We start from the raw sequence: 19,014 nt of genomic DNA on the forward strand, positions 1-19,014 counted from the left end.
AGGGGTGGGTAGAAGAAAGGCTGCTTAACCAGTCTCTTGCCAACCATTTCTCTACTCAGAAATTGACCCACCGAAAGCACCTGCCACCCATGGGGTTCCAAGTACATGTTTGTGGAGGTAAACACATGTTTGAAACCCAAGGTTAATTATCACTTTCTGAAGTTCTTTCTCCCTCCTCGCCCGACACACACTTTTTTCCTTGCGGTGTTTTGATGCCCATGTGTGTGTATGCAATGTATGGTTAAGAGCTTCGGCTGATGGGCATTATAAACATGTAATAAATAAATAAAATAAATAAATAATCCCCCAACCTGACCCCTCAAGGTATTTTGGACTACAATTCCAATGTACCCCAGACAGCAATTCCAATGTACCCGAGCCAGAGATTATGGGAGCTGTAGACCAAAACACCTGGAAGGAACCAGGTTCGGACAGGCTGCCCTATGGTTTGGATCCATTCCTTCTGTGCAGAGGAATGGGAGAGGAGATTTTTTGCTAATTCCCCCCTCCCATTTCACCATCCAAAGAGCATGGCGAGAGAGAATGTGGGGACCCTCCAGGGCAGTGTGGGAGGGGAAAGGGGGAATTGGCAGAAATTGCCTCCCTACCCTTCCTCCAGTGGAAACCTCCACTAGATCCCAGTCCCTTTCATGAACTCAGGGAGCTCTTCCTTTCACTGAACAGCAAGGCTGGGTCCAACCCAAAGTGTTGCCCAAGTTCTACCAATCAATTTGATGGCCAGATGGAGATTAGGGATATGTGAATCAGCAAAACTCAGGAGTGCCAAGGTTCTCCAATTTCCAGTTCAAAGTTCATTCCAACTCATGTCTGTATCAAACTGCAAGTTTTTTTGGTTGGGTGGGAGGAACATGAAAATGTGTGCACATCTTCATTCACATTTCCCCAAATGTACACATCCATTGCGTACATTGTTTTTAGATATACACATTTCCCACGTGCATTTCTCATGTGCATTTGTCAAATACACACTTATTTCAAATGCATTTTTGTTGTTTTGCGAACCACCCCACAAGCCTAGGACTTCAGATCACAGATTGTGTTTGGGTCCATATTTGATTCCAGGAAATGTGAACTGGATATATTCTGGTCAAAAAAGAACTGAAACAAACTTGGCAGCCGTCCTAGTGGAGATTTGAAATTGAATCGCCCATGTATACCACATTACACTTATCTACATAACATTATGCATGAGGCATGAATACATGTATTAAGGATACAGGCATTCAGTCCCACCATGCAGACACTTTGGAAGCTGCCAATATTTATGTATACATCAGATGCTACCCCTACCCACCGCCAAATCCCTATTCATGGCATTAAGAAGAGGACAACCCTAAGGGTCAAGATTTGCCGAGGCAGCTGTCAGGATTTCAGAATCCCTCTGCATTGACTCAGACTTCCCTCAGGCATCAGATATGAATGGGAAGGGACTAACATCATCTTAGTTTTCCTTCTGTATCCCATCCTTTGCTGGTTTTATTGTTGGCTTTTATTATTGTTGTTATTGCTATTTTATAGTGTTTACGTTTTTACTGCTTTTAATATTTTAAACGTTTTATGTATTTTATTGCTGCAAGCCACGTTGGGAGGGCCCTGGAAGGTGGCCAAGAAATGTCTTAAATAAATAAATAATCAAAGATAAAGCCAGTGAGAAAACCTCCACATCATCCACATCATCCAACCTTTGGGTCAGTGGTGATGGGGGTTCTTGTCCAACGCACCTGGAAGGAACTGGGTTGAGGGAGCATGTTACAAGATGCTTCACGTGGGGCTGAGAGGATTCACGGAGCAAGCTATGTCTGCCCCACAGGCCTCTCAACCTCATGTGAAGCATCTGGAACTCTGGGAAGCATCAGTTGTGGCCATGTCACCTTAGCAATGCGACAGCCATTCGAACTCCTCCATTCTCTTTCTTGCTCCTCACTGGGCTAGACGTGATAGCAAGGAAATCTCCCAATGGTTTCTCTTGCCCTTATATGGCGACCAATTGCTATCTATCAACTTCCTTATTTTTATAGAGATTGGGATTCCACTGTGTCAGGTTGGAGGAAACTAGGCCAGAAGGATAACCTGAAAGCATTGTTGTAAAATGTATGATTTCCCAAGAGAGAAATCTGATTTCAGAAAAACATGTTAGAAGGTCAGAGAGGGACTTATTCTAGGGGCTAAAAACAAGGTGTGGAACACCTAGTTATATGTATGCCTTAATGATGGTTCCAGAAAAAAGCAATTTTGTGTACAGGCTCTAACAGTTACTTGGTGACATTTGCCTCTCTCTCTCTCTCTCTCTCTCTCTCTCTCTGGCTGATAGAAATACATGTGTTAGTTACGCATCCAATAAAGACTGGGGAAGAGAAATTCAGTCAACAGGCTGAGCTGAATGAACACAGGCTGCAACTGAATTAAACAACTCAATGAAATGTTCAACATTCTTTTACTAAAAGGGCAGGAACTCGAGTGATGCAAGGCCACCCTAAAGCATCTGCTGGGCAGAACTTGAGAGGTAAAATAGCCTAAGAGAAGAGGCAACATCAGTCAGTGCCATTGCCCCGTGAGTATGGCTGTTAAGTCACACTAGTTTCTGGAATGGTTCTGTGTGCCCCCCAACCTAGATCATTTATGCTGTAAGTCTTAAGGGAATTTCCAGGGGGGTCGATGGGCTTGTTCCAACCTACTTACCTCCTTGTGAGAGCTCAGCTACATGCATCTGCAGTGTGTTGTTGTTGTTGTTTCTTTTTTCTATGCAGTGGATTCCAATGTTTTTCTTTTTTATCAGTGCAGTGGAGCTGTAAGAGTGGGTGTAACTCCTTGCACCATTTCCCTGAACTAAATCTTACACCAAATCTGCTATTAACCATGGGGGCGTGGTGGTAGTGGGACATACAGATTACACCAACCATTTAAAAGTTTTTAAAACCAGATTGCCTGTATTTCATACGTTCTGACCCCCGAAGACCTTTCATAGGGGCCTTCCTCTTTCAGAAAATCCAGAAATTAACAAGAGAGAAATGTGGCATTTTCCTACAGTCTCCTCCAGCCATGTCCCATCCTCAAACCAACCATGCATAGTTATGTCAGTCAAGCAGCTTTACATCACTAGGAGGAGGATCCAGCTTGCTGTCATGTCCTTGACTTGTGTGAGCCAGAGTGGGTTGCTCTATTGGGTGGTCACTTCATGAATTGCCAAAAAGAAAGAAAGAAATGTGTCACCCAAAAAAGAAGACAAAAGATTGCACTGTTTTGCATGTGATTTGAATATGCTAATTTATATGTAGAGATGCAGATTTAGACATTATTATTACAATTTGAATATAAATACTGAGCATCTCACCATAATGTGAGTCCAGCTGACCTGTATGCCTACATTTTTAGCTGGTTGTTCAGATGCTAACTATTCATGGGCTACGTTTCTTATGGTACTTTGCCTTTAAACAGCCCTAATAATAATAATAATAATAATAATAATAATAATAATAATAATAATAATAATAATATTTCTTACCCGCCTCTCTGATTGGATCGAGGCGGGGAACAACATAAAGCATAAAACACATAAAATAAAACACTGTCCTCTGGAAAAGAGGGCAGGTAGTCACCCTTTCTCTATCCTCACTCCACCAAGGTCTTTCTTTAGGTTTCCCAGCCCTGATTTATATGTATCAAGGACTGTTTGGTCTCTAAAACAGCTTTAAAAATAAACTATAAATAACAGCAGTCTTGGTTAGAACAATATGTAAAACATTAATAAAATAAGGATGTCAATCCATAGCCATCCTCTCAACTGTCCTACCAATATTCAGCCTAGAAGCTGGGATTATTCACAGAAGTCAGTTCCGTGATGGAACCGCTCAGCTTGACTCAGTGATTCCCCGGCCAGGAAAGGGGGGTCTGGCTTGGCCAGCCCAGAAACACGCCCCTTCACTGCTGCTTTTAACCCTTTAGGAGTCTAGGTTCTCAAGGAATGACACCACACAGGAGATAGGGACCAAACACTTTTATTCTTCACACAAACTTGTTTCAGACAAGTGTTTTAAAGCACGCTCATGACTGGCCACTCACAGAACTTCACAGGTCATTTTGATGATGCCGTGTTCCTCCTGCACATCTCCTGCTCATCTCCCACTCCTTCTGCTATTTTTTTTTGGAGGGGGTTATAAAATAATGTTCATTAAATGCGATACTTTTGAGCTATGATGTTATTTGTCGTGATTTCCTGTCATGTGCAGGAGCAGATTTGCTATAAAACACCCACTAGAGGATGCTGTCTCACTGAACTGAATGGGCCACATGGTCACTTCTCTTCCTGCTCTTTTCTTCCATGTAATTGCAGCCCGTGCAGAAGAGGAAGAGACTCAGCTTCAGAGCCAATGGTAGGGGAATGCGATTTCCCCCTGTCTGAAGGAGCTCTTATAATTGGTACCAAAAGAAGATGATTCTGCTCCCTTTCATTATGTTTTGTGCTTCTTACAAGCTCTCTTCAGATATTTGTAAACATGGAGGGAGCTGGGGACTCACATACCAGTCCCACCCCTTCCACTCACAACCTTTCCCATCCTTTGTGCAAAGGATGCTGTAACCACACTTAAGACTATTACACAGGTACAGATCCCAACATGATCAGGAACCCTGATAAGCAGGGCTTCTCAGTCTTATGGACTAGCGTATGTGTGTTCAGCTAAAGGTTCTTTCGCTGTCCTTGCAGACTTCTGCAGTCAATATAGGGAGGGCGGGAGTAACGGGGCAGGGCCGGAGGGTCCACCCTGGCTTCTTCCATGCTTGTAGGAAAGCCCTCTCTTGTGATGAGACAGGGGAAGTTAGTAAAGATGACCTCTGAGGAATCCATCTCAGCCCAGTGACTATGCAGCTATGCAGATGTTTCTCTGCAACACAGCTGTGTCAGTGCATTTGGCTGAATGTGCTTCCAAGCCCCAATGCAGACCTTCATGCTCAATGTGCAAAGGTCTCTGGAGTGGGCGGGTGCTCTGGGATGCCCCGGGGAAGGGCACACATGCTCATGCATGTCTCGCCCCCAATTTGACTGTTGACTGTGAATGCCTGCATGATTTTTGTTGTGACATATTCTGGATTAGTGGGGAAGTGGATGGGGGCTTGGTCGTGCTTTAAAAGTTCAAAACCAGATGGACAAAGTTGTCTGGCAGATCCCCACTGTGTTAGGGTTAGGCCAGGTCCAAAACTTCAGGCCAGGAGGCCAAATATATCCCTGTGGGGGTTGTCCAGCTGGCCATAACCACTGATACTTTGGTGGTTTCTTGGCTTTTGTGCAGGTTTTTTTTTTCATCCTAAAAGACTGAAATGCCTTCACCAAGGCTTAGTTACTGCCAGTAGGAGCTTTAAGCTAAAATATGTTGGTATTTTGGCCCCACTGCTTTTGCCTTGGGCACCGCCTACCACTGTAATGTGCTTCCTGAGAGTTTCTCCAAAATGGAATTTGCCTGTTGAGCTGATAAGGTTCAACATCCCTGGGTTAGGCCAATGGTTCTCAATTGCCAGCATTTGAGTGCCTTTTCCTCCACCTTCTACCTCCCCTTTAAGGAATGTACTAATAGAATGTTTGTGAAAACGTAGGAAGATCTTTTGGGGGTAGTTCCAGCAGCTGAGACCGACCGTCTAATGAAAGGTAAGAGCTGGGAGCTTAGAATTTGTTGGACGTTAAAGCTGTGGATCTTCACCTATGGTCAACCTGTATTTTTGTAAATAAATGTCAATATTATAAAATGCCTTATGTATCCTATAACTTAATTCTAAGGAAACAGAACCCTGTGCAGAAACCACTGCAATCTCATTGCTTGGAGAAAAGGGCTGCAAGTGAGACTATATATGTCTACTCATGAGTAAGCCCTGTTGAACTTAATATTTATTTATTTATTTATTTAAGGATTTTTATGCCGCCATTCAGCCAAAAAAGGCTCTCACGGCGGCTTACAAAAGTATTTCTTGACAGTCCCTGCCCACAGGCTTACAATCTAAAAGACATGACACAAAAGGAAAGGGGATTGGGAGGGAGGAGGAGGAGGGGGGAAAGGAAAGCAAATTCAGGCACTACAATCTTAGTTGCAAAGTTCAGCAGTTACAGTTGACAGCAGGAGGGAGGGGGCTCTCAGCTGGAGCTGGACCCAGGCACAGTGGAGAGGTGCCCGGCTGCTGCTTCCTCCCTCACTGGTGGCCTCTGCAGAGACAGTTGGTAGCAGGAGGGAGGGGGCTTTGAGCTGGAGCTGGACCCAGGCACGGTGGAGAGGTGCCTGGCTGCTGCTTCCTCCCTCACTGGTGTCCTCTGCAGAGCTTATTAATGGGGTTTACTCACAGGTATGGATTGCAGCCTTTTAGGCTGGTACTTTATATGTAAATCATCATCATCATGATCATAATTATGATCATCTTCATTATCATCATTCAATAAAAAATCACCTGGTTTATGAATATACATATAAGCATGTACATCTAAACCTATTTTGCTTTAATACAAATACAAGTAAAAATCTCTGAATGAAAGTCTATATTGAATACTGTAACATTTAATCAGAAAGGAAAGGAAGAAGCAATATATAAAATCTAGTCTCAGCTTAGCAGGTGGTCTGCAGAAACAAGAGGGCAGCGTAAGCTTCTTAGCAGCCCCAGATTATAAAGTAACATTTTTTTTTAAAAAAAAAAAAAGGGGGGGAAGAGAAAATTGCTGATTCAGAAAATGAAGGATATGTGAATTTTTGTCTGCTGTGTAAAATGTCCTTATGAGATATTCCACTACTTATACATAAGGATTCTTAAAAATCTGTTTTCAAACCAGATGGATGTGTAATTCAAATGATCACTCTTCTGCTGATCACATTGCTGCTAATAGTATTTTAACTATTGTCTTCAACGACAGTAAGAGCTCTCTCTCTCTCTCTCTCTCTCTCTCCAGCTAAATATAGATCACCTGAGATGACTCAGTTTCAGCAGCATCACAGCCAAAGTGATACAGTGGAACATGCATTCTGATTGCAGTGCAAAGCATCCATAACAGTAAGGAAGAGAACAGTATTTATAGTTTTAATAATCTTGCTTTGGGTATGAATTTTTTATGCAGTGATGCTTCCTTCTGATAAGCTAGATGCAGGCACGGAATGCAAAATGCCATTAAAACTTTTCATGAAAATGACGGAAGTTCATGGCAAAGATATTTCTTTTAACAGCCCAATGCTATGCGTGTCTACTCAGAGGTAAATCCAATTGAAATCAGTGGGATTCACTGCTGTGCAAGGGATCATAAGACTGCAGTCTCATGAGTGCTGAAAACAGAAATTCCTAGATGTCTATGCTATTTGACTGATGATACCTATGTGATGCTCAGCTCAAAATGAACACAGGCAATCCAACTAGGGCAGTGCACACACATGGGTATCCAAATAATTTTTTTGGTGGGCAGTGGTGTGTGTGTATGAGTATATAAATCACATATATAGTTACCATCAGATAACAAGTCTATCAGTTCTGATGGACCTAGTGACTGAGCAATGGCAAAGCCTGGGCATCAGGTCAATTGAAAAATGTGAAAAACATGTCTTTGTTTCTCAGTGTAGAGACCTACCAACCAGATGTCTTTCCACCTGCTGTTGAAAACCTCAATTCTTTCCCTAGATTCTTTTACTCTCTCCAGTCCTTAAATTGCACTGCTGTTAGAATCAACTCTATGCCCCCTCTGCCCCTTGCATTACCTTAAAATAATCAGAAGATTGCATAACAACACTGGACTACTCTACAGAGTTGTCTTTAGGGATGTCAGCGAAGTCTGCAATGGAATCAAATGACTTTGGATTTCTATGAATCAGATCTGCATGTTCTACAATGGACCAGCTTTTTCCAAGTTGCACGGATTCCGTAGACATGCAGACTTTTTTTTAACTTTCTGAAATTTTATGCAAATTTGGTCATAGAAAAATGCATATATATATATATATATATATATATATATATATATATACACTTACCAAAATGCACATTTCCCCATAAGCTAAAGCTTATGTTCCGGAGTGGATCAGTTAAGATCCAGATCGACTCAAAGTGGTTCGGAATGATCCAAAGCGATTTGGACTGTTCCGAAGCTTCAGAGCCAGGTAAGTGGGGAGGGGAGCTTACGTGGCTCCCCCGTCCACTGCAGCCGCTGTCCATGCAGTGACAGCAGCAGGGCCAGATAAGTGGGGGAGGTGGGCTTACCTGGTTCTGCCACTGCCGTGGTACGTGCAGTGACAGTGGCGTAGCCAGGTAAGTGAGTGAGGGGGGCTTACCTGGCTCTGTCATCCGCGGTTGCCATGGTCCATGCAGAGTCTTCTAATGCCACCCACATCTAAGGCCAGAAATAGGCCTATTTCTGGCCTTAGGCATGGGCGGCAGTCAAAGTTGCCATACGTACCATGGCAGCGTGGCAAACGATGGAGTCAGGTAAGAGGGGGAGGGGGGCTTACCTGGCTCCGCCACCCGCTGCTGCCACAGTCTGTGCGGCAGCAGATGGCGGAGCCAGGTAAGGGGGAGGGGGGGTTATTCAGCCTCCATTTTGTCCCCCCTTCCCCACCTACCTGGCTCTACTGTCTGCCACAGAGGCAGGTAAGTGGGGAAGGGGGGAAATGGCATCCGAATATCTATCCGGACCTCCAGATCTCACTCTGGATCTGGTTCCAGAGCAGATCAGAGGAGGTCTGGATCGACCCAAACCAGTTTGGGCCCGATCCGGAAGGTCCGGATCAGTATCCGAAGTGGTTCGGGGAGGGCGTGCACAGCCCTAATACCAATCAAAAGACATTGTTCACCATTCTGTCTTTCCGTCTTTAACAGTTTTTTTTTCTGGAAAGAAAAAAGTAACAAGAAGCCATGGGGAAATACGAGAAGGTACCAGATGGAAGACAATGATGCAGGGACGCCCAGTAAAATTGTGTGAACAAGGCATGGCAATTGCGCAATAAAAGCCTCATCTGGAATTGCCACATTGTTTCTGTATTTTATTGTTTGGGATGGACTTAAGATGGCTGTGGTGAAGCCAGCTCTGTGCTTATCAAGGGAGGCCTAGTTACACGACTTCTGCATACCGGAAACCACAAAATTAAAGAATGTCGACCCCAAGGAGACAGTTTAATTTAATAATGTCTCTAAATACTTTAGATAAGGATGATAAAGTTATACAGAGATTGGTATGCAGAAACATACCCACAGGATGAATTGCTGCTGTAACATTCTTTGTGCTGTAGTTACGGAAGCCACAGTAGGAGCAGAAGGCTGCTCAGATTTTGTCTCAATATGAGGCTAAGTGGTTTGCTGGTATATCAGCAGAGCTGAGGAAGGAAGCGTGTTGTCTTTCTTTGTTTTAATATTTAAGACGGAAACTTTAGTCTATGGCTGGTAACTTTAGTCCATTGATAGCAAATGGAAAGCTTGCTGGCCTCTTCCTTCTCTGAATGCTGAGTCTTCCAGGAGGAACAATAGCAACAACAAAACCACTCTTTTCACCTTGTTTTGTTCAAAGGATTAGCTTTTGCAGCGGAATGTCAGCAGAGTTTCCTGCCCTAGCTCTTAAAATCCAGCTAGCTGTTGGCAAAAAATATTGGGCAGCTAAGATTTCTGTCTCTGCTTTAGCAAAGCCGGAGGCATCCTGTTTCCATCTTCTTGATGTATTTTTAACTTTTAACCTTTTTTAAAAAAAATTAATGAAATTCCATTTTTTAAAAATGGTTGCCATCCATCTCTTGAAAGACACAGTTACGTTTCCATTGAAATGAAAGGGTCCTGATTTGGATTGATCAATACTGAGTACTTTTGACAAGGAGAATTTTATCACACAGCTTTCTTTGATCAAAAGTCTGGGGAAGCCAGCCAGACATCAGCCAGACATTAGATGTGGGTAAGATGGTACAGATCACAAACACACTGCAGAAAGTTACCACTGGATAAATGATGTTCATCAATATTCATTCTCAGTTGAAATGGATCAATGCTTTTAGAAGAATGTGGTCTTGATGTGCATGTTTATAATTTGGGCATTTTTGCCTTCTCCTTGGGAATTTGAGGGTTACATGGATAATGACAATGATTATGATTTTACCAAGTAATTAAAAAAATAAAACTGTTGATAAACAGAAGAATTTAAAGAAAAAACGTTAGAACAGATAGTTTACTCCAGCTGACTTTTCAGAATGCTCATTTCCAATAGGTACATTTAGGCTGCAATCCCATATTCATTTATCTGGGAGTAAGCCCCTCTGAATTCATTTGGACTTACTTCTGAGTAGACATATATAGGAGTTCACTCTTAGCTGAAAGAAAATAGCTGTGATCTATTTTTAAACCCAAATTCAATTTACTGAAAAATACATGGGCATGATCTAGCCAAAATGCACCAAGTCCCACTATTTTTATTCACGGAGTTCTAAGCATGCCTTTAACTCTCCCATTAAAATCAGTGAAGTGCTTAATTTTGCCTGGGTGATTCCCTTGATGTTGTCAGAAGAATAAAAGTGTTGTTTTCCTTTTAAAAACCAGATCACTGTGTCAGTTCTGCCTCAATCTGTCTGTGGCTCAGCTGTGGCTCTGACATGTTCAGAAATGTTGCTGTTGGAGTACAGCTGGTGTCAAGGATCATAGTGACAGAAACACATGGGTAACAATCAGGCTTTTAATCTTCCAATTAGAATTTGGGAGTCTCGGGGGAGACTCTGAGACATGTGGCATCAAGTCGTCTTGGAATTGTATCTTCAGTTTGGGTGTAGAAATATTCCTTGCACAAGTCACCATGAGCTTTGAAAATTTCATGTAAGTGCCCTTGCTATTAATTAGCATGATCCTTTTTTTCTTCTAATTTCCCCCCACCTTCCTTCTGAGTGATTAGAGAGACTTAGGCAAGCTTGAACTTGTCCTTCAGGACATATAGGCAATTTTGTGCCCCATGCATTCTTATAGACAGATGGCAATGAGAAAGCACATGGTGGGGGGTGAGGGCTTGATTGATCACCTTGGAAAACTCCAGATCACCTTTTCTCCCATCTGTTTACCAGAATGTGAACAAGGCTTTGGGCTGAATTTAGGATTATTCATTTATTATATTTCTAAGCATCAAATAGCTGAAGTTCTCTGGGTGGTTCACAACAATTAAACCCACAAAATACATCATAAAATGCAATATAAAATGTAAAAGTTTAAAATTACAATATAAAAGTACAATTAAAAATAAACCTAGCATTAAGGCAGAGATTTAAAATACAATAACAGATTGAAAACAACAAAGCTAAAAGACGAAAATGCCTGGGAAAATAAAACGGTCTTCTCCTGGTGCTGGAAAGAGCACAACATAGGTGCCAGGCAAGCCTCTTTGGGAAGCTCATTCTACAACTAGGGTGCCACAGCAGAAAAGGCCCTCTTCTTGGTAGCCTTAAATTTTGGTTGTATTAAAGGCTGACAGTACAATTTTATGCATGTTTACTCAGAACTAAGTCCCATTGACTTCAATAGTGCTTACTCCCAGGAAAGCATGCTTTTGATTCTGGGCCAGCCCTACCATTAAGCAGCATGAAGCAGTTGCCTTAGGCAGTAGGTGATGGGGGTGGCAGCAAAGTGTAGGAGGAGAGAGCTGTGTGCCATGCTGCCTGCCCTTTTCCCGCACCCTAAGGTAGTCTGCCTTCAGGTACAGAGGAGAATGCTGACTCATAATTAAATATGTATGGATTTTGTGAAATCTGTTCTCTCGGTGTTTCTCAGTCAGGTATCTTTCATTCCACCATCCACTCATTGACGGAATAAGATTTTTTAACCAGAATTTTGTTCTACTTGCACTAATTTGCATTAGTGCTAATTCATATTAGTTTTCCAAAAGATGCTGCAGTGAATGCAAATTAGTGCAAATCCCCCAAAAGTGGTGAGGGGAAAGCAGTCCACACAAGTCCACATAATTCACGTAGCTTGGAGAAAACTGGTGTGCTGCTCAATCCACAGGTTGGATTCATAGAAATCAAAAACTCATTTGAATCCATTCTCTACTCATGGCTAGTGTTGAAGAAAGATTCAACAGCCACTCCAGTTGACTTTTGTACATGGTTCTAGAGGGGGCGCCACCTTGTTCTGTCTCAGGCGATGAAATGTCTTGGGCTATTAGGATTGCAGCCTAGTTCATCTATCTGCTGAAGATCAAGCACCAGCAACTTGCATGGTGCACAGATGCCTCGGATAGATTGCACATACGTGCGAGCATCCCAGAGTTCAGTGCAACCTGTGCCCTACGTCCCTAAATCTGAAAAATGGATCTTCTTTGCTGCCTTGCCACTGGCAGGTAATATGATTGGATAGTGGCACTTGGTATAGAAGGAATATAGGTGTAGGCCCTGACTTACTTCCAATGTTGTCATTGGGAGGTCCAGAGACACAGGAGCCTTGCTGAAATGGACCCCCCCCCAAACACACACACACACACACACACACACACACACCACAGCCAGCCAACCAAAAAACAAGTGGATTGTCATCCACTGTAGACATTCACTGTATTAATTGGGGGATGGGATACATGGTGGTGGTGGAGAAAGGTCTTTATCTGTCTAAACATATGTAGAAATGCACACTGAGCCACAGTTAGTTTGGGAGTCTCTTTGGGACACCCAATTCTTGGAAATGCAACCTTCAGGAAAATTAGATTTGATGACCTGTTTTAAGACAAAACTTGGGACCAATCTTCAGTGGTCATATTCTGCTGGCTATCCCACCAACAGCCAATTAGGAGGTAAAATCCACGATAGCAGCATAAGCTGAAGCTTCCAATGTATCATATGGTGATAATAAATCAACCCAATTCTACTTGTACTAGGTATTGCATGCAGCAGTTCTTTTAGTAAATATAACTATGACAGACAACAGATGTAACTTCCTCCAACACTTCCCACTTCTCTGGCCATCTTGAAGGGTTTTTCTCCTTGGGCTCTATGCCAGCTACTCATGGTACAGCATTTCACAGTTCCATGTGAGTCACGAGACCCAAAGAGATGGAACAAATGGGCTGCAAGCCAATCAGCTGTCATTGCAGTTGGCGTGGCAACTGCATGGAGTGCTAAGAATGGGGAAGGCAGCTTGGTTCTCTTTCTCTTGCTAATTAATTGAAATCTCAGTAATAAGAACAAAAATAATATATGATGGCTTTATGTACCAAAGTACATAAAGACTCAAAAAGTTACATTTCTATGCATATTTGTTTTGCTCATTTTGTAGCCAGTATTTTATTGGATATCTATTTGGCTTCTTTCATTTTCTGAAATGGGAAGTTTTAAGATGACCACCAGCATTGTCCTGTACTACATAGGATTTTGTCAAAGGTGAATTCCATTCATAGTGCTTATCTGCTGGTACCATAAATCTCATGAGTGGGGCTGCAAGACTAAATTGCAATTGATATTTGTGAGACTAACACTATGCACATGAAAGTATGAAGACTTGCATGATTTGTAGAGGTTTCAAGGGTGAAGTTGGATGAGTCACAGTCCACTATTATAATCAGAAATTATGTAGGTGAGCAGTATGTTCTGCCACTTCTACTTTGAAAGGATTGATCTGAAACTTGGCAGTGAATGAGCCATGGGTTTCAGGGTGGTTTGTCAACCATTCCAGCCATCCACCAGCCATGGTCATGAGAAGGTAGACTCACTGAGGGATGGTGCTCACTGAGGGTGTCTTTCTCACAGGCCTTCAAAAAAAGCTGCTTAAAACAACCTTGTGAGGTGACTTGCAGAGTAATCCTATGTCCTATATAATAATCCTATAGAAGAGCTTTTTCCTAGGTATGGTTCCACAGGATCACAGTGTTAGGCTTAGATGTAGGAACAGGCTACACCCTTTCATTATGTATGGACTGGATATTATGCCATTATCTTTCAATGGGCTAGAAGGCTATAACACATTCGCTGAAACATGGGAGGGCCACACTGCTAAATACATGCTAATAGCGAAATCCAAGCACACTAAAGCATTTCTTATTGTTAACAGATAAGTCCTAAATGTACAACACTAAGTGTTAACTAGATCTTCAAAAAGATTCCTTCCCCCCTTAAGAGTTGTATAAAGTATATTCCAATTAGTTCAAAAAGGAAGCATCTTTACTATCGTAATCACATATTTATGAAAAAGATGCATGTCAAATACTTCCATATGTACACCGTGAAGATCAGAGTAGAGAGGAGGAGGTATGGCAAAGAGGCTGAGGGGGAAGGAGGGATGCTACATATAGCATGAAATCAGCATATTACATGCTGTGGTTTGGACTAATAGTCTGGGACATGTCAAGTTTCTGGGTATTGATCAGTTCAGATTAAATCTGACTCTTAAACATGACTTGGTCCCTTTAGCAGTGCTGTCAGATTAATAGCAACAGTAACAAAGATCTCTTCCCTTCAGAGATGAGGTAAGCAATATCTAGGCATGGCAGAACTTTTTGCCCCTCCTTCACGCGTGCTGCTGAATCCTCTTCTCAGAGATTCTAATAGGATTAACTATATGTTTACCAAGGGAGAAGATGCTGTCTGGCATGTTGAGAGTTTGAGATCTTTGAAGTTTTTCCCTTCAAAATTATTTTCCTCCACAAAATGATTTCTAAACGACTCCAAGCAAATGGCTCAGGACACAATCCTATGCATGTTTAGACAACTACTGTCTTATTATTGCATGAGACTGAAAGGTAAAAGTTTCCTTGTGTGGTGAACATGCCTTATGAAATGTGTTATTTCTGTAATGAAGCCATTTTAGCCTTTGAGCCTGTCCAACTGGTTTTGCCCATAGGCCTCCCTTTAGGTTTTCTACCACTCTGGTAAACTCATGGTGGCAAATGGTGCTTCTGTTTCCAAACATCCTCACACCTTTACTGTACAGAAGCATCTGCTTTATTTATATAAGCAGATTAGGAGCAGAGACTTCTGGCTTTTACACTTACAGGACAAACCACAGCTCAGAAAACTAGATTATTTCTGATGTCATAAGCTGTTTGAATGGAATCATCCAGTTAACTCAGTTTAGGGTGTTAGTCCTGAACTTTTTCAGATGCAGGACTCACCTTTAACTCCCAATCTCCAGAATAGGACCTACATTTTTTTTAAATTGTCCTTTTCTCTTTTCTTCCTCCCTCCCTCCCAACTTCCCCCTTCTCTATCCCATCCATTTTTCTGCTTCACCACTTCTTCTTCTTCTTCTTCTTCTTCTTCTTCTTCTTCTTCTTCTTCTTCTTCTTCTTCTTCTCTAAAGATGAAAGTGGTGCTGATAATGTACTTGAGGTGATTCACCTTAACTTGGATCTCCAACAGTTCATACAGTTCTCACCCAATCAGTTGAAAAACAGAGGTTTAGAGAATGAATTGCTTATCAACTTGGCGACCTCCAGATGTTGTGGACTATAACTACCATCAGCCCCAGCCAGCACAGCCACATGTATTAATTTTAATCCCCAAACAATGGAAGTTTTAGTCCAAAGCATATGGAGGGTACCAGAATGGGGAAGGTTCATTCAAAAGAGTGAGGAACAGTCAAGTATATGGGATTTCCCCCCACTCCCTTGTTGGTAAAGGCATTGAACTGTGCTTTATTTCATAGATGTTATATTTCTGTAATCTTGAGAGCTGCCTACCAGACAGTAGGCTAGAGCTGCCAGATAAGTTATTTTGGTGGGCAGGAGGCATTAAGCATGTACAGTTTTGGTTAAATCCATTCCATCTGTGTTTTTTCGGATTGTCAGTGTGAAGGAAAGCTGAGGTCCACCCAGCGTCCCTGTAAGGTAGGCCTTGAACTAAACATCCTATTTCCCAGGCAGCCACCTCCCTAACCCTGTCCCAAGACAGGCCATAGCTAGACCTAAGGTTTATCCCCGGATCGTCCAGAGGTCAAACCTGTTCATCTAGGTGACACACAGGGGATTCAGTGCTCAGGCAGGGGCGAACCCTGGATGATCCCAGGATAAACCTTAGGTCTAGCTGTGGCCTCAGTAATAGCCAGCCCTTCAAAGAATAACCACACAGAATACCTTAGACACTTAAAACACAAAAAACCTATCTAAAACCAAGCCGTAACCCAGCTTGCCGAGGATCTCCCATTCCATGCACGTGCGAGTCCAGGGAAGATGGCTGGCCCTTGGCTACCCACTCCTTTATCTCTTTGGGGGTCTGGTAGTACCATGATCTGCATCAACCAATCCCAAGCCTCACTCAGGCCTCTGGCTCCCCCTCCATTGCAAAGCCACACCACCACCACCAGGCCGTTCTCCCACAGCTGAAGCCAGTCAGCACCCAATTAGCCTGACCTTGGGCTAGTCCGATAACTTCCTAGGTGCTGTTGTCCGGGGTGGGGAGGTGGGGAGCGCTCAGCTTAACGAGCTGTTTTCTCAGAGCTGAACTTTGAGAGCTGTTCTCCAAAACTCTCTCCCTCCTCCCTGCTAGGAGGCCAGGACAAATATGAACAAGGCCAAAAGAACCGAACAAGAGTGCAGCCATCTTGGGCCAGTCTTCACAGTCAGGTATCTTTCATTCCATCATCCAGACATTGATGGAATCACATTTTTTTAGCGGTATATGTGTATTTCATTTCTCTTTGCACATATGCATTAGCAATTTTTTTTTTTAAAAAACCCCAATCGTCCACAAGTCTGCAGAAACTGCATAATTCAGGAAAAAGGCCATTCTGTTGCAAAATGCACAGCTTGGACTCATAGAAATCCAACTCATTTGAATCTGTTGCAGATTTGGCTTGTGGGCTGTCCTGACCTTAAAATTTGATATTTAACTTTTAAATTGCCCACATTATCATTCATTATGGGATAAGGCTTTTAGGATTAATAGTTATTGACTGCTTTTGGAGGGTATAAAAGTATCATGAACTTTTATGTGTGGTTTTTCATATCTTCCAGAGTTCCACCATTAAAATGTATACATGGAAAAGTGCATCTTAATCTGCTTATCTCCCACTCTTCTGTCTTCTTCATCATCCCAATACACTCAATCCAAATGCTGTCTATCTGGCTTCATATTTAAAGTAACTACCTCAAAATAGAAAGAACCCTCCAATGTCTGAGGGCATTAATCACATATTGCTGCTGGCATCCATTCCATTGCACAAGGATGGAACATTGCTAATGGCCCTGTCTCTGAACTTTGCTTTCATTAAAAGAACCTCTGGACTGTAGATGTCTTTATCTATCTTTAACGTTTTCTAAACTTATCTTCCTCCATGACTTTTATCTACAACCCATGGGCACAATCCAGACAAATGTTAAGCACATCGATTTCAATGTGAGAGGTTCATCTATGTCAGTGGTTCCCAAAGTGGGCGGTACTGCCCCCTTGGGGGTGGGTGGGACTGCATAGGGGGTGTTAAGAGGCAAGGGAGTGGCAGGGGGGCTCTAAGAAGCAAAGGGGTGGCAGGGGGGCATTCGAGGTGGTCTTTTCCGAGAAGCGCCTCTCCAGAAGGTCTTAAAACCCAGGGACATTTTTATGGGAGAAGGTAGTTTTGTTCCAAGCCATATAGGGGAAGAATCCGCAACATGTATTAATACCATTTAAGAAGAGTCCTTTTAATGGTGAATTGAAATGTTTAAAGGGGCAGCAAGCCCCTTTTTTTATTCTCAGCTCCTCAGCTCAGTTCCTCTGCCCGGCCACCGCTGCTCAACCCAGATGCCCAGACCAGCAGGATCCAGAGGAGCATGGCCCCTTTAAATGGGAAGCACCCGCTCCAGGCTTGCCGAGGGAGGGAGAGAAAAGAGAGCGAATGCCTTTGTTTGCAGCCGATATGGCACACCAAGCAGGGAATGTCGCTTTATTAGAGTTTTGGTGCTTTTGAAACATTTCAATTCACCGTTAGAAGGACTCTTCTTAAACGGTATTAATACATGTGTGGATTAAGGAGCATCTTGTTGGCAGCACGGCTCCAGACAACTCGGGCTGATGGAGCGCCTCTCCTGGCATGACCCTACCCATAGGGTGACCATATGAAAAGGAGGACAGGACTCCTGTATCTTTAACAGTTGCATAGAAAAGGAAATTTCAGCAGGTGTCATTTGTATATATGGGGAACCTGGTGAAATTTCATCTTCATCACAACAGTTAAAGCTGCAGGTGCCCTGCCCTCTTTTAAATCTGGTCACTCTAGTATAGCTCCTGCAGCTTTAGCTGTTGTGATGAAGAGAGGATTTCACCAGGTTCCCCATATATACAAATGACACCTGCTGAAATTTCCTTTTCTATGCAACTGTTGAAGATACAGGAACCCTGTCCTCCTTTTCATATGGTCACCTTATCTACACTCATCATCTAAGGCCCTCCTCAGAATGCCTCCTCCTAGCAGAGGTTTGCAAAAAATTGAGTTTTTTTTTAAAATAATAAGTTAGGATACTGCTGTGATTGACCTGCTTTTTAAGCACGTGCATTCTCTTGCAGCAGCATTTTGGCCCCGCTGGGTGCTCCTTGGCACGGGGCTTGCTGCTGCCATTAACCCCTCCCCCTCCCTCCCCAACCCCATTGGACTCCCAGGGGGCACTGGGCATGGGTTTGTGGAACCAAGGAGGTGGTTACCTGAAAAAGTTTGGGAACCACTGATCTATGTGCTTAAGTCTCCCATTGAAGTCAATGTGACTTTAATGTGCTGGAGGAAGCAATCTTATGCTCCCTAGACAGCGTCACTACAAAAAGCACTGTGATTGGAGAGCCAATCACAAAGCTACACCTCCTCTTATGGCACCCCTACCTGGTGCATGGAGAGTTTGGAGAGCTTGTGGGAGGTTAATAAAATATTCAAATTGAAACAAACAAACAACCCCCTTCTGGCTTCGGGATGGGTCTAAAGCCTCGGGACCAGCCCACTTCACTTTGGAAGGGTTTGGTCAAGTTGCTTACATATATGGCAGTCTGAATATCTCCAAACCAGGGATATATTTGCTATGGTTATGTGCCTCCTATGAGGCCTCTGCACAGTCCTAATGAATGCAAAACAATAAGCCTTGCA

Source organism: Elgaria multicarinata, chromosome 2 (assembly GCF_023053635.1).
Source record: "Elgaria multicarinata webbii isolate HBS135686 ecotype San Diego chromosome 2, rElgMul1.1.pri, whole genome shotgun sequence".
NCBI classification, from domain to species: domain Eukaryota; kingdom Metazoa; phylum Chordata; class Lepidosauria; order Squamata; family Anguidae; genus Elgaria; species Elgaria multicarinata.